Genomic DNA, 12,833 nt, shown 5'->3' with positions numbered 1-12,833 from the left:
CTCATTTTCTCAAGTGAAATGGAAGTTGACGTCTTGAAGGATATAACTCAAAATAATGTGCTTCAGAGATGAAAGACCAAGACTGTTGAATAGATGATTTACTGTAGGCAAGGGTGAAAATAAAGACCTGTTTTGTGAAAAAAATGAGTCCGTGGTTCACATTAATAATTAAGTCGAGTTGTACCCTGGTGGTGTGCTTTTTATACTCAATGAGCTACAGTAGGCACGTAACAGGAATGATGAAATGAGCCCGAGGCCTGTAGCCCCTTGACAGTAGGGGACATACATGCAGAATGAAGTGATTACAGTACAATCACACAAAAGTGTCTTGCATCTAGAAATCAAGGTTTGCCTCTACAACCTACTAGGGGTTCAGCAACTTCAAATTTCTATTGCTATGGCCTTCATTTATGAATTTAATTCACTTCTGGGCTCACTAAACTTTTTCCAAAAAGTTAATTCTCTGTCAATGACATTAATTTTGACTATCCGAAGAGTACACATGTAAATAACAGGTGGCTTGGTGACCATAGCTAAGACACTGTTACACTTGGCTGATAATGCTTCTATATGCTGGCGAAGTGACGTAATAAATCTACCATAGCAATAGGTGAAAACAATTTTAAATATATCGCGCAGATTGCACTAATCACCTTTACATGTCTGCAATCATAGATTGAATACAATACCGGTCCTTTCAAATATACTAAGCTTACAGGTGCAAGTGACCAGCATGATATGGTTCAATGCAGAGGTACCACGTGTACGTACCAGTGCAGTGCGGTATATTCAAACATTGTTTTCACCAATTATGGTGGTTAATCCAATTATTAAATAACTCGCCAGCGTATAGCAAACAAAAAACGTTTTTTAAAACTTTTTTAACAGGTTATATTGTGGGCATTGGTATTGGTAAAAACATTTTGATAACATTAACTGTCAGGTTTTATAAAGGTCATAAAACGATTTGTACTAAAACACACTATATAACAGCATATTTCGTCAACATTGAAATAACATGTTAGAATATTTTACAGTTTTCAGAAAATGTTTTTGAATGTTGTAAAAATGTTTTAAAACCCTTAATATAATCTGACATTTAAAACGTTTTCTGGCAACCTTCTCTAACCTTTAGCAAATAATGTCTAAAATGTTTTGTGTTTGCTGGGTTCTTGTATGTTTTGTTTTTTCATACCACTAAGGGGAACGCCAAAGAACATCGCTAACCGGATATATTTTTGTATCTAGTCAGTGAGCGCATATTTACGCTTTATCTAGTCATTGAGAGCGTATTGGCGCTGTACGCAAATATGGTAAGATGCCCGATTCGCATGCATACAGGACGTGTAAAATGCATGCGATACGTAATACGCAGAACATCATTCAAATACGGTAAGATGCCCGATTCGCATGCATACAGGACGTGTAAAATGCATGCGATACGCAATACGCAGAACATCATTTAATTTGATTTAAGATTGATTTCTCACAGTTGAAAAATCTGTTTCAAATTTTTGTTAAATATCCTGAAAGAACAAGTATTTTGTGAAAAGTTGATTGAGAAAAAATGTCAATAACAAATGTGGCACCAGTTTTAAGCTAAAGGGTCAAAATAATGTTTGTCCACATTCCATATATAATGTGCTGTGACGTAGCAGCCATAGGCTTACGCGTGGACAAACTCAATTGTGACCCTTTGTCTAAAACTGCCATCACATTCGTAATTTAAATTCTTCGTTAATTTTTTCATCAAATACTCTTAAGAATTTGCAACAATTTTAAATAGACTTTACAATTTTGAGATATGAAACTTTGAAATTGGGTAAAGTTGTTTTGGACCACCCTGTATTTGCATCTCTTGTCCAGAAAATGTTATTTTTTAATGTCAGATATGTCCCATTTTAATTTTGAGCGGAACAAATGACGTAACCCGATGTGTATCACTTCGTTGGTCATGCTAAATTCGGTCCTTTGATGTGCTTTGACCATCCCTCATGCCATATACGTACAGTGCATAAGTGTTATGAACATGTGTATGCATTTTACTAATTTTTCGTATGTGTGAATAAAGCTACAGGACACATTGTTTTATTAAAAGTCTTGATTTTGTCACTTGATACAGCACCAAAAGGCATGGGTTTTTTTTCCAATCGTCTTTTAACAAACAAAATATGTGACCATCCATGATGAACCTAGTATAAAATCGCCTGTGCTTATTCAAAACATATGGACCAATAACCGTTACAGATATAAATAGAAATTTTTGAGCACCTATTTCCCAAACAGTTATGACAAGTGATACGATATATCATTTTACAGCTTGTTTAATGGATATTTCAACTGTTTATTAACCCATAAGATACTCAAAAGTGCAACTTTACACTGGATGATCACATTATGTTCTTTTCATGAAACAAATTTGTGGTAATGAATGACAATAACTTTCTACCACCTGTTTTTCGGTAATTGCGTGAAATCATCGGGGTTTGTGTTGGTTTGCGGTATTCTCACTCAGAATATTACATCGGCCCTTAACAAACCCCTCCGATTTGACACAATGACCTCAAAAATTTACAGATAGCCTGCAGTTATGCAGAATGTTGATATCGTCGTTGGGCAGGAAAAACCTATGTGTCATTGGCCCCTGAAAAACCTATGTAACCTGTTGGCAGTTTTGTTTTAATCATGCTCAGGAGCCAAAACCATATAGGAGGTTTTTCCTGCCCAGCGACGATATGTTTTGTAGATTTCCTCTTACAAATGAAGTATGCTGCTAACCATCCAGCACATATTATTATGCACATGCTTGACGTCGCGCACATATACATGATGGTATATACGCTTAAAAAGGAACCTTGCAAAAGATTGTACCTAAAGTTTAAAACCGGAGCGACATTTCTGATCCACAGCTGCTGTATGTTCTTGAAACTACAATGGGTTATTCCAGTTGAAACCCCTATTACTATTGAAGACACAACCTTAAACTCCCTGACAGAGGGTTGTAAATTTCGAATAGATCAAGCCTCAATTCTGGTAATCCCATATGAAATTCACACTCCCCTGTGGGGACCACTACAGTCATGTCTACCTAGACAGTGCACAGTTGGGCACTTTTTCCACTACAGTCCTCAAAATATACTATACACACCTTTGTTCCATAACCATTAAGGTATGGGACATTTTTTGTTTTTGTGATAGACCCTGAATTAAATGTATTATGTTTGTACTCACTCAGGTAGCATTGTGTGAGAATTTTACATCAAACTAAGTGCTATTCTTTTTTATAGTCATTTTAGTGTTTAAAATGGCCGCCCAAAATGAGGGTTTTTCAATATTGCCGTCCATTTCTAATCGTCACCCCCCATAGACTACAAGTAAAATAAAAAGGCCCATAAAAATTGAATAGCACTTAGTCCGGATGTAAAATTCACACAAAATGCTTTTTGAGTGATAACAAAGATAATTAAATACTTTTCATTCAGGGGTTATATGGAATTTTGTTTATTGTATTGCTTGTACAATGACATTAAATACTTTTCATTCGAGGGCTATGTGGAATTTTTTTATCGTATTGCTCGTACAATGACAAGCAATAAAACGTCCATCCGAAACAAAGGTGTACATAGTTCATGAAGAATCAGATAGGTGGTAAAAATCCTCAAAGTTTATTGTTGGGAAAGGATCATTGGGCAGATTTTTCAGCATATGGTATGGTATCCCATGGAATATTGTGGAAGAATACACTACACTTTGTTTAAACTGAGGAGTATATTTTAACAGTTTAATTAAATAAGTGCTGTGTTCTTATTGTCGCTGCCGCGCCTTTAATGTTACAACTCTGCAAACATGGAAGAAAAGGATGATCATGGGTCAAAGGAGCTTTATAGACCATCCCAGCAAACAAAATGCTTTACAGAAAACTTTAAAATACATAAAAACCTTTTTTGGTAATTTTTGGTCATGTTTTAAATTGCTCAATGATGACAAAGTGGCATCAGTCAGAGCACATGTCAGAGAATCAAGAAAAAAAAAAAAAAAAAAAAAAAAGAAGAAGAAAATTGCAACTATTACTTATTCCAGGTTCCCGACCACGACATATATCACATACTTTGAATGAGTCACACTGTGTGCCATTATCATTTTTTTCGTATTTCATAATAGTTTATTACCTTTCGTTTTTCATTTCTTCGTACAATAATTCATATAGTATTCAGTATTGCCATTACACGCAATTTAAACTTCTTTTTTACACCAAGTTTTTTAAATGCAATTCTTTTTTAAGTAAATACAACAGATTGTATTGCTTTCCATATTTATAATATTTTACTGATACATGTGTACATACAGGGTGAGTCAAAAAAACTGCAATAGAGCAAAGAATCGATATTTATGTAAGAACCAAATTGAACTTTCCCAATATTGAAAGATTCTATAAATGCACCTCTCAATGGCCACCTTCTGTGAAAATATGAAGTGAATCGCGACTACCGTTTAATTTTGATGAGTCCTTTTGCTGCGATACCCAATTTCGTTATTTGTCCATGAGGTACCATGTATTTTGAATGAGAGCACACAGTGCGCGGTAAAGGCACCATATCTGAAACTGACTTTAACTTAAATAAGGTTGATTTTTGTATTATTTTAATTTCTTTTGTTCTGTTCAAACAAACTTTCTAACAATACTTCATACCTCACTCGACTCCAACTCTAGTTTTTTAAATCCAAATAGGTACAACTTACTGGATATTTTGTAAATCACTTTGCGCGTATTTCATTTTGACATTTGAAAAACCCGCCTACAAATTTGTATGTTTTTGATAGAGAATAAATATCTTTAAAGTAAGGTAAAACTAAAATAACAACAAATAATGTTTCTTCTCCTTAAACAAGACCAAGGGCAATAACACTTTGGGTGCTCCATTTTATTTTAATGCCAATGAGGTTAAGAAAATGGCAGTTATTCCAAATCTACCTTACACAGAGTGGGCTGACATTCAAATTTTAGATGTCTCTTGGACAAACATTAAAATTTGGTAGCGCTATATAATGTGTCATAAAAACAAAACGGTAAATGCTAATTCCTTAATTTTTTCACACAAGGTCACTGATGAATATACCATATAGTATATAAAATGTTTCAACTCGGTTCTTAAGTAAAAATGGATTCTTTTCTCTATTGCACTTTTTTTGACTCGCCCTGTATTACCAAATATAAATTTGTTAATACACTTGTTCTTCTCATTTTCTTAATAAATCCAAACAAGGTGTCTGTTACAGAAAGAATAATGTTTTCCTGTTTACTCTTAAATTACTGAAATTAAATTATTGTAATTAAATTACAAACATGGGTATAGTCTGTATAACTTCCTCGAGTCAGTAGTTTAGATATTGTTATTTAAAACTATAAATTTTCAGAAAGGAAACTATGCAAGGTGTCTAACTGGCATAACAGATTCCTGTAAAAATCAACAGTTTTAGAGAAAATCTTATAATTAGATTTTACTTTACTGACTCGAGGAAGGTATACGGCTATAGCATTTTCAGCCTTATGTATATCAATGACCCTTTTCTCTAGGCCAATTTTGGTATATGAATGGGTCCTTTCCGGATTTCTCTCTGTTTTTAGCTCATTTGCAACGCAAATGGAGCTGGTAATTTGAGGCGGCGATTTTTGCATGATCGTTCATGATTGTTACTTATTTAGCTAGGAAAATTTGGACGGAAAGTGTCATTTTTGGAGCATTTTGTTCCGAAAATTTTTACCAAATTTCATGGAATAGTCTCCTATGCAGACTGTTTGTGGTGCTTTTCATATTACAAACACTGTACAAACTCCTTGATCTGGTGATTTTGTAAAAGAGATGTTGAACTTTACTGCTTCAGTGCGGCTACAATGTTTTCTTTTCAGTGTTGCTTTGCCTTACATTCAGCAAGTCAATAGATAAAGCACCAATTGGGCTCGTGCTGTCTATAGGCCCCTACTTCTGTGCATGAGCCATGAGCAATTAGTGTCTCAAATTCTCCCAATTTGTGCATATTCAGAACTACTGAGTAAATAAAATGAGAGCTAATACACTAATTAGGCCAGGCAAACATGTTGCAAAAGTTGTAACAATATCGAGAATTTTTGCATTTTATATTGTACATAATCTTAAAATAAAGCACCTGGCAGCTATTGCATAAACCCTAGCCCTAGATATGTGTGGAGCAAATACCCTTAGGCAAAAAAAAAAAAGTTGTTTGTTTGTCCTCCACCGCCCGCTCTTCCGATTAAGGCCTGACCAATATTTTTTTTTTTTTTTTTTAAATAAGTAAAATTCAATTTTTTTTTTTATTTGGAGTATCTCTGGACCTAGCTAGAGCTAAATGCTAAGATCTTTCATGGTTGAAAATTAAAAAAAGCCCTTCCAAAAACAATTTGTGTCTTCAATATGCAAAGTTATAACTTCATGTCATAGTCTATTTGAAATTATTAAAAGACTATGACATGAATACAAATTATAACTTTAACTGCATATTAAAGAAACAAAATGTTGGGTTTTTGAAAAGTTGCCATGAATGATTGTAGTAGGGATGACCAAAATGAACCATCAACTTGATTAGAACACTCCCATAGACATGCAGGGAGCTCAACTGTGCACTGCTTGCACAGACATTTCTAAATTGAGCTCATTCTTTTATTTTTCATAATTTTTCTGTAAAAATTGGAGATGTTAATGCCAACTATGTTTTGTAACTATCCTGCAAATTACAGCAACATAACTTATTTGGTTTTTCTGTAAGTGTGAGTCAAAATTGGTCCATCGCCACAGTGCGCTTAATTGCCAGTGGCAAAATGCAGCACTGCTCAGAATGGCACAAAATATTCAGATGAATAAGATCAGGTGAACACCTTGACCTACTGAGCTGTAATTTGGCAAAGTTGTCGTTATTACCTCTATCATACCATCTGTAAAAAGGTTAACAAAAATGGACAAGTAGATCTCGAGTTAAAAATTGAATCACCGGCTTCCCTTTGGAATTTCCATACACCTTTCGAATCATGTTAAATAGACACCTTTCTGAACATAAATGTGAAGTTTCGTGCTCATTTGATGTATTTTTCACCTGATCTCAACCCTAAACATTTTCTTATATTTATACCATCTGCATTGACTTGCTGCTATACACGCACAGGAGCTGTACTTTTAAAATACGCGCCTAATCAATAATGAGTCTTTCACTCCATTGTTAAAGTACTGTGCTCCCTGTAGCATATGGAGTGACCAGGTCCTAGAGTGTGATGGTTTTGTAGCAGATGACAGTATTCATTCAAGCCTATCAAGGTCAGTTATTAGCCACTTGCTGAATGGCTGGGCATTATCAGCTAACAAAGAGATACCTTATGCTGCTACCAATCACAATAGAGGTTAAACATTTTGTTAAAACCCCAGAATTGATATCAGGACAAAGCTGTGCATGTTGGCACTTGATTGTTTGGATTGCTATGTTGAAAATCTCTTGTAGTACATTAGTATTTTTCTAATTATGTGTAGTGTATATTGTTGTGGAAAAAAGTTCACCTGGACTTTTGTGCCACTTCGGCCATTATGGATGATTTTGAGCAAATGTTTTCTAAAAGCATGATTTCAGTGCCTCGGTTTGAAGAAATACTTAATGCTATTGACTAGTAAAGTGCCATTTCATAAGAAACCCTTTGATACTTTCACAATATGCTTGTTTCATGTTTGCATATATATTAAAATAATTTTTATAAAGAAATATAAAAAGGTAAATATATGCTTATACCAATTTTGCTCACATTGCTATTTTTAGACTTTGTCAATTTATTTCGTTCCAATGACCGGTCGGAATGGGAAACTTTGAAAATTCATAATTCGAAAAGTTTTTGACCGATTTTGACCATTTAACCACCAAAATACTTCTGTTGATGAGTTCTTTCCAGAAAACAATCTTTTGTAGCAATAGGGGCAACATGAAATTATGAAGGTCATCCCTAAGTAGCATTTAGCTCTAGCAAGGTCCAGGAATACGCCAAATCCGAAGGAAAAAAATCTGCCCGCCCGCACGTCCTCTTTCAAAGCAAACAATTTTTTTTGGCCTTAATTCCAAACAGTAGATGATCATACAATCTGATTAAAAAAAAGTAAATTTATGTTTAAAGGGCTGTAACTGCAGATCTATAATAGGCTGTAAATGAAAATAGCATTAATTAAAAAGAGCAAATTCTACATGTTTCAATAAATAAAAGAATTGATGTAACTGCTCACAGCTAGCAAACCCAAGTTATACTTGTTTGAATAAGACCACCCTTATTTAGCAGCAAACAAAGTACACAGGTTCACTTCCCACATACCGAGTGTATAAAACATTACATAGCAAAATTACATCTAAAATTTAGGCATTATTTAATAACCTCACCCATTTCCAACCCAACTATCAATTTCTTGTGTGAACTGTGGAATGTCTATTTATTGCTGGCTTGCATGAAACAATATTGTAAATAATGCTCTAATAAATCACCAAGTCTATTTTAAATGTATTCCAGCTCCCTTCTTGGTTGAGCACTTTACTGTGGATGATTTACCTTACTTGGATTTATTTATTGAAATGTTATAAATATTTATATTGGTTCTTTCTTTGAATGTACTTCTCCTCTTTCTTTTCAAAAATACTCACTCACACAACAAAAGTTCTAACATTCCCAGCAACCAACTCTACACAACGCATCCCTATAAAATACCTTCAACTATAAACTACAAACCAGCAAACATGAAACAATTCTATTATACCAAATCTACATTGCCTGCCCAATGCAACCAGCCAAAAAGGTGTCAACAGCACCAACTTAAGTACACTAACAAATATCTACAATTAATAAGACCGGTACACTACTAACCACTACATCTCAAATTAACTTGTCAGTATACCTACTTTGTGCAATTTCACTAGTGCTTATTTGAATTCTGAAGTAATTTGGCAACTCAATTTTAGTATAATATTATATTTCTAATGTAGTTTATAGTGTTTTTTTTTAAATATGTCTATAATTATGTACTGTGTAATTTTAGTTCTTTTATTTGGTGTGTGTATAACGGACCCCATCAAGTGGGCTTGCGTGCCTGTCCGGGGTTGCCCTTTTGATATTTTTATGTGCAATGAAAGTAATAAACTAAACTTAACAACACTCTTCATCACAGTCCTGTCAACAAACTAATAAAAATTAACAACTGCACTTACAAACAACATAACAAATAAAACCTGCACACAACCACCAACACAATGAATTTCAATTCCTGACCATAACCCATAACAAATGAGCTACAGCACCATTGGTGCTCTTGTTTACTTTCTCTTGCTACATCGTTTGAGTAATGGAGCTGGTAATTTGAGGGAACGGTCTTTGCATGATTGTGCATGATTGTTACTTATTTAGCTAGAAAAATTCGGACCGGAAATGTGATTTTTGGAGCATTTTGTTATGAAAATTTGTATAAATTTCAGAGAATAGTCTCCTTTGCAGACTGTTTGTCCTGCTGATCATTACAAACACTGTACAAACTCCTTGATCTGGCGATGCTGTTGCATTTTGTAAAAGAGATGTTGAATTTTGCCTATATATTCTCACTCAATGTTTGCTTTTCAGGGTTGCTTTGCCTTACATTCGGCAAGTCCATAAGATATCGCACCAAGGCCAACTAATAACTCAATGGTTCTACTATGTGCTAATATGTGTAATGTTTCCAATTGGGAGGTTTTTGGGGGACCAGTAAACAACTATAAAGGCTTAGCAGTCATAAAATACTGAGTAAAGAAACTGAGAGCTAATTAAATACACCTAATTAGGCCAGGCAAACATGTTGCGAAAGTTGTAATGATATCGAGAAGGTTGTATCCGCAATTTGACCATTTCTGCATTCTATATTGTACATATTCTTAAAAATAAACCAGCTATTGCATAAACCCTAGATATGTGTTTTTACAATTTTGTTTATAAGAGATTTAAAGTACACAGGGGTTTAGGGCAAGAAATATCTATCTGCAATAGCTGCCAGGTGTAAAATGTGTACAATATAGAATGCAGAAATTACCCAAATGTCTATGGAGCAGCTATCACTGCAAACCCAGAACGTCTAAATTCGGCAAAACTTCTAGTATTGGAGATTAGATATGAATAGAGTATTAGCCTTTGTTAAACTGATACTGGACAAAATTACCTATGGTAACAATTATAGACACATTCATGGTCGGCTAGCTCCCAATTTACCAGCCCAAATGTTTTGTTTAAATACACTTTTTCTGAAGATCACTAACTATTATTCCAGGGCTGTCAACTTTTTGGAATTGCTTGGCGTGAGACAGAGGCGTACCGTGATTTACCGACTCCAATGTTCATTTTGTACCATGAATATTTGAGCCACGGCGCTCGCGAATGTGAAAAGCGAGGGGGGGGTAGAGGAGCAACAAATTATTCATGATGATGCGTGAGATTTTACTCATTTTCCAGCTTTTTGCGTGAGATGTACTACCTGGGCGTGAGATTATACTACCTTGGCGTGAGACCGTGAGAAAGTGACCCAATGCGTGAGACTCACGGCCAATGCGTGAGAGTTAATTGACAGCCCTGATTATTCAATGTTGATTGTTGTACAACTATATGTAAAATTACTGTTCAAATAATAATATTAATAACATCACCATTGAAATCCATGTTTATTATTTGCTAGCAATTCACTGAACTGGAAATTATTTATAAGAGCCCATAATGATACCCATTTTGCTTCTTATTCTAGAGCCACCAATGCTGTTTTGGGCTTATAGTGTCTAATTTTGAGTCTATTTATCAACTACATTTGAGGTCTGACTTTCTCTGGATTTGAGGTATATTCCCCAAATAGTGGTCTAAATTTGTGCCTATATTTAGTAATTAATCCCTCATTGTTACTGCCAAACCAATTCTAGTCGATTTGCTGAAATATAGGCACTATGGTTTGCAGTGTATGGTCCTAAACCCTCAATATAATTGTTTCTAGTTTTCCTTCTCATGCAGATGTTTGTCTCCAAGATTAGTACTTAATTGTCCAATTAACATTATTGTTATCTTATTGACTATGCAGCTCGTAAAAATTTGGCTTTACAGGTGTAATCGGTTTTTGTGTGAAGATCATAGAAATTCTAAACCTGGTACAAAGTAACTGATATAAACAAAAATACATTAACTCAAATGTTAAGCATATTAATTAGCTAATTTGCATATTTAATTAGGGAAAATTCTGTAAACTAATAAAATGTAGCTCCACTATATAATGTCTTATTAAGATACGTGAGGTGTCAAATTAAAGAACTGGCGAAGATATCATGGACCTCAGCTAACATCAGGGTTTTGTGTTTTTGTAATAATGTATGTACCAAATTGTGTAAATTAATTTGACTAAATATTTCTATAAACATGATCAATGTCCCAGTTCAATTTGATTGTAGGTCCAAGACTAGGAAATAGTCTAAAAAATGTGTTTGAAAATAAAGAAAAACAAAGAAAATAATAAAAACACATTGTTTTCAGAGCTTTTTTAAAATCCAATTTGCATAAACATAATTTGTAATTTCTTAAGGGATCCAAAATGAGCGTTTATTGCATTTCGACAGTATTTTTTGTGGGACATGAGAGCATCTCAGATCTATCGAATTGCATTCTGAATACGAAGCATGTCTTTCTGATATCAAATAATTTTTTTTTTTTAAATCACAATATAATACAAATTTTATGACAAATTATAAAAATTTGATATTTTTCAAATTTTTGATATATAACAGTCCTCGAAGTAAATTATATAAATCTAATGATATATTCTTAAAGTGTATGTAGCAGGGAGGAAAAGCCGACGGTCAATTGAAAATTTTGACCTTTCATATTGAAGATATGGATTTTTTTTCCCAAAAGACCTAATTTTTGGGGGTTTTGGGAAAAAAATCCATATCTTCAATACGAAAGGTCAAAATTTTCAATTGATCGTCGGCTTTTCATCCCATACATACACTTTAAGTATAAATCATCAGATTTATAAAGTTTACTTCAAGTACTGTTAAATATCAAAAATATCAATTTTAATGATTTGCCATAAAATGTGTATCAAATTGCGAATTTCAAAAATCAAAATTATTTGATATCAGAATGACATTCTTCGTATTCAGAATGCAATTCGATATGTCTGATGTGCTCTAATGTCCCAAAATAAATACTGTCCAAACGTTCATACCCCAGCCCTTAAATGTATTATCTAAAAAAGTACATGTATGTACTAATAATTGAAAAAAAAACATTTTGATATAATGATGATTTCTGGGTTTCTATTAAACGCTTGTACCACCTTAATTGGAAATGGTCAGTCACAATGCAGTTGATGAACATAATTATATTCTATAAAGGTATTAAACATGTAAAAAGGCATGTTCAGACGCTTAAATGTGGGTACTAGTTGGCGTAAAATTACCCAACTTCACACGCACACATTCACATATGCTTAGAAAGTGTTCATAAATTGTGCAATAATATTGCGAATTTATCGTATTTACCTATGACTGCCATTTTATGTTATTTTATATTATATTTTTTTCACTCATGTTTATATCAATTTTTAATTAATGCTTTTACTCTTATTTATCTGTACATTGATTTGACCTTCGGGTCACAATACCGTAGAATTCCGTCTAGAAGCATATATGCCTCTAAACGAGGGTTTTTTAACGAAAGATATGAAAGGCCAATACCCTTCTCAAAAACATTGCAAGACATTGGTCTTACAAATATACATGTTTGTACAGCCGCCTTTATC

Source organism: Amphiura filiformis, chromosome 11 (genome assembly GCF_039555335.1).
Source record: "Amphiura filiformis chromosome 11, Afil_fr2py, whole genome shotgun sequence".
Lineage (NCBI taxonomy): Eukaryota > Metazoa > Echinodermata > Ophiuroidea > Amphilepidida > Amphiuridae > Amphiura > Amphiura filiformis.
Note: the sequence above shows the minus strand (reverse complement) of the source record.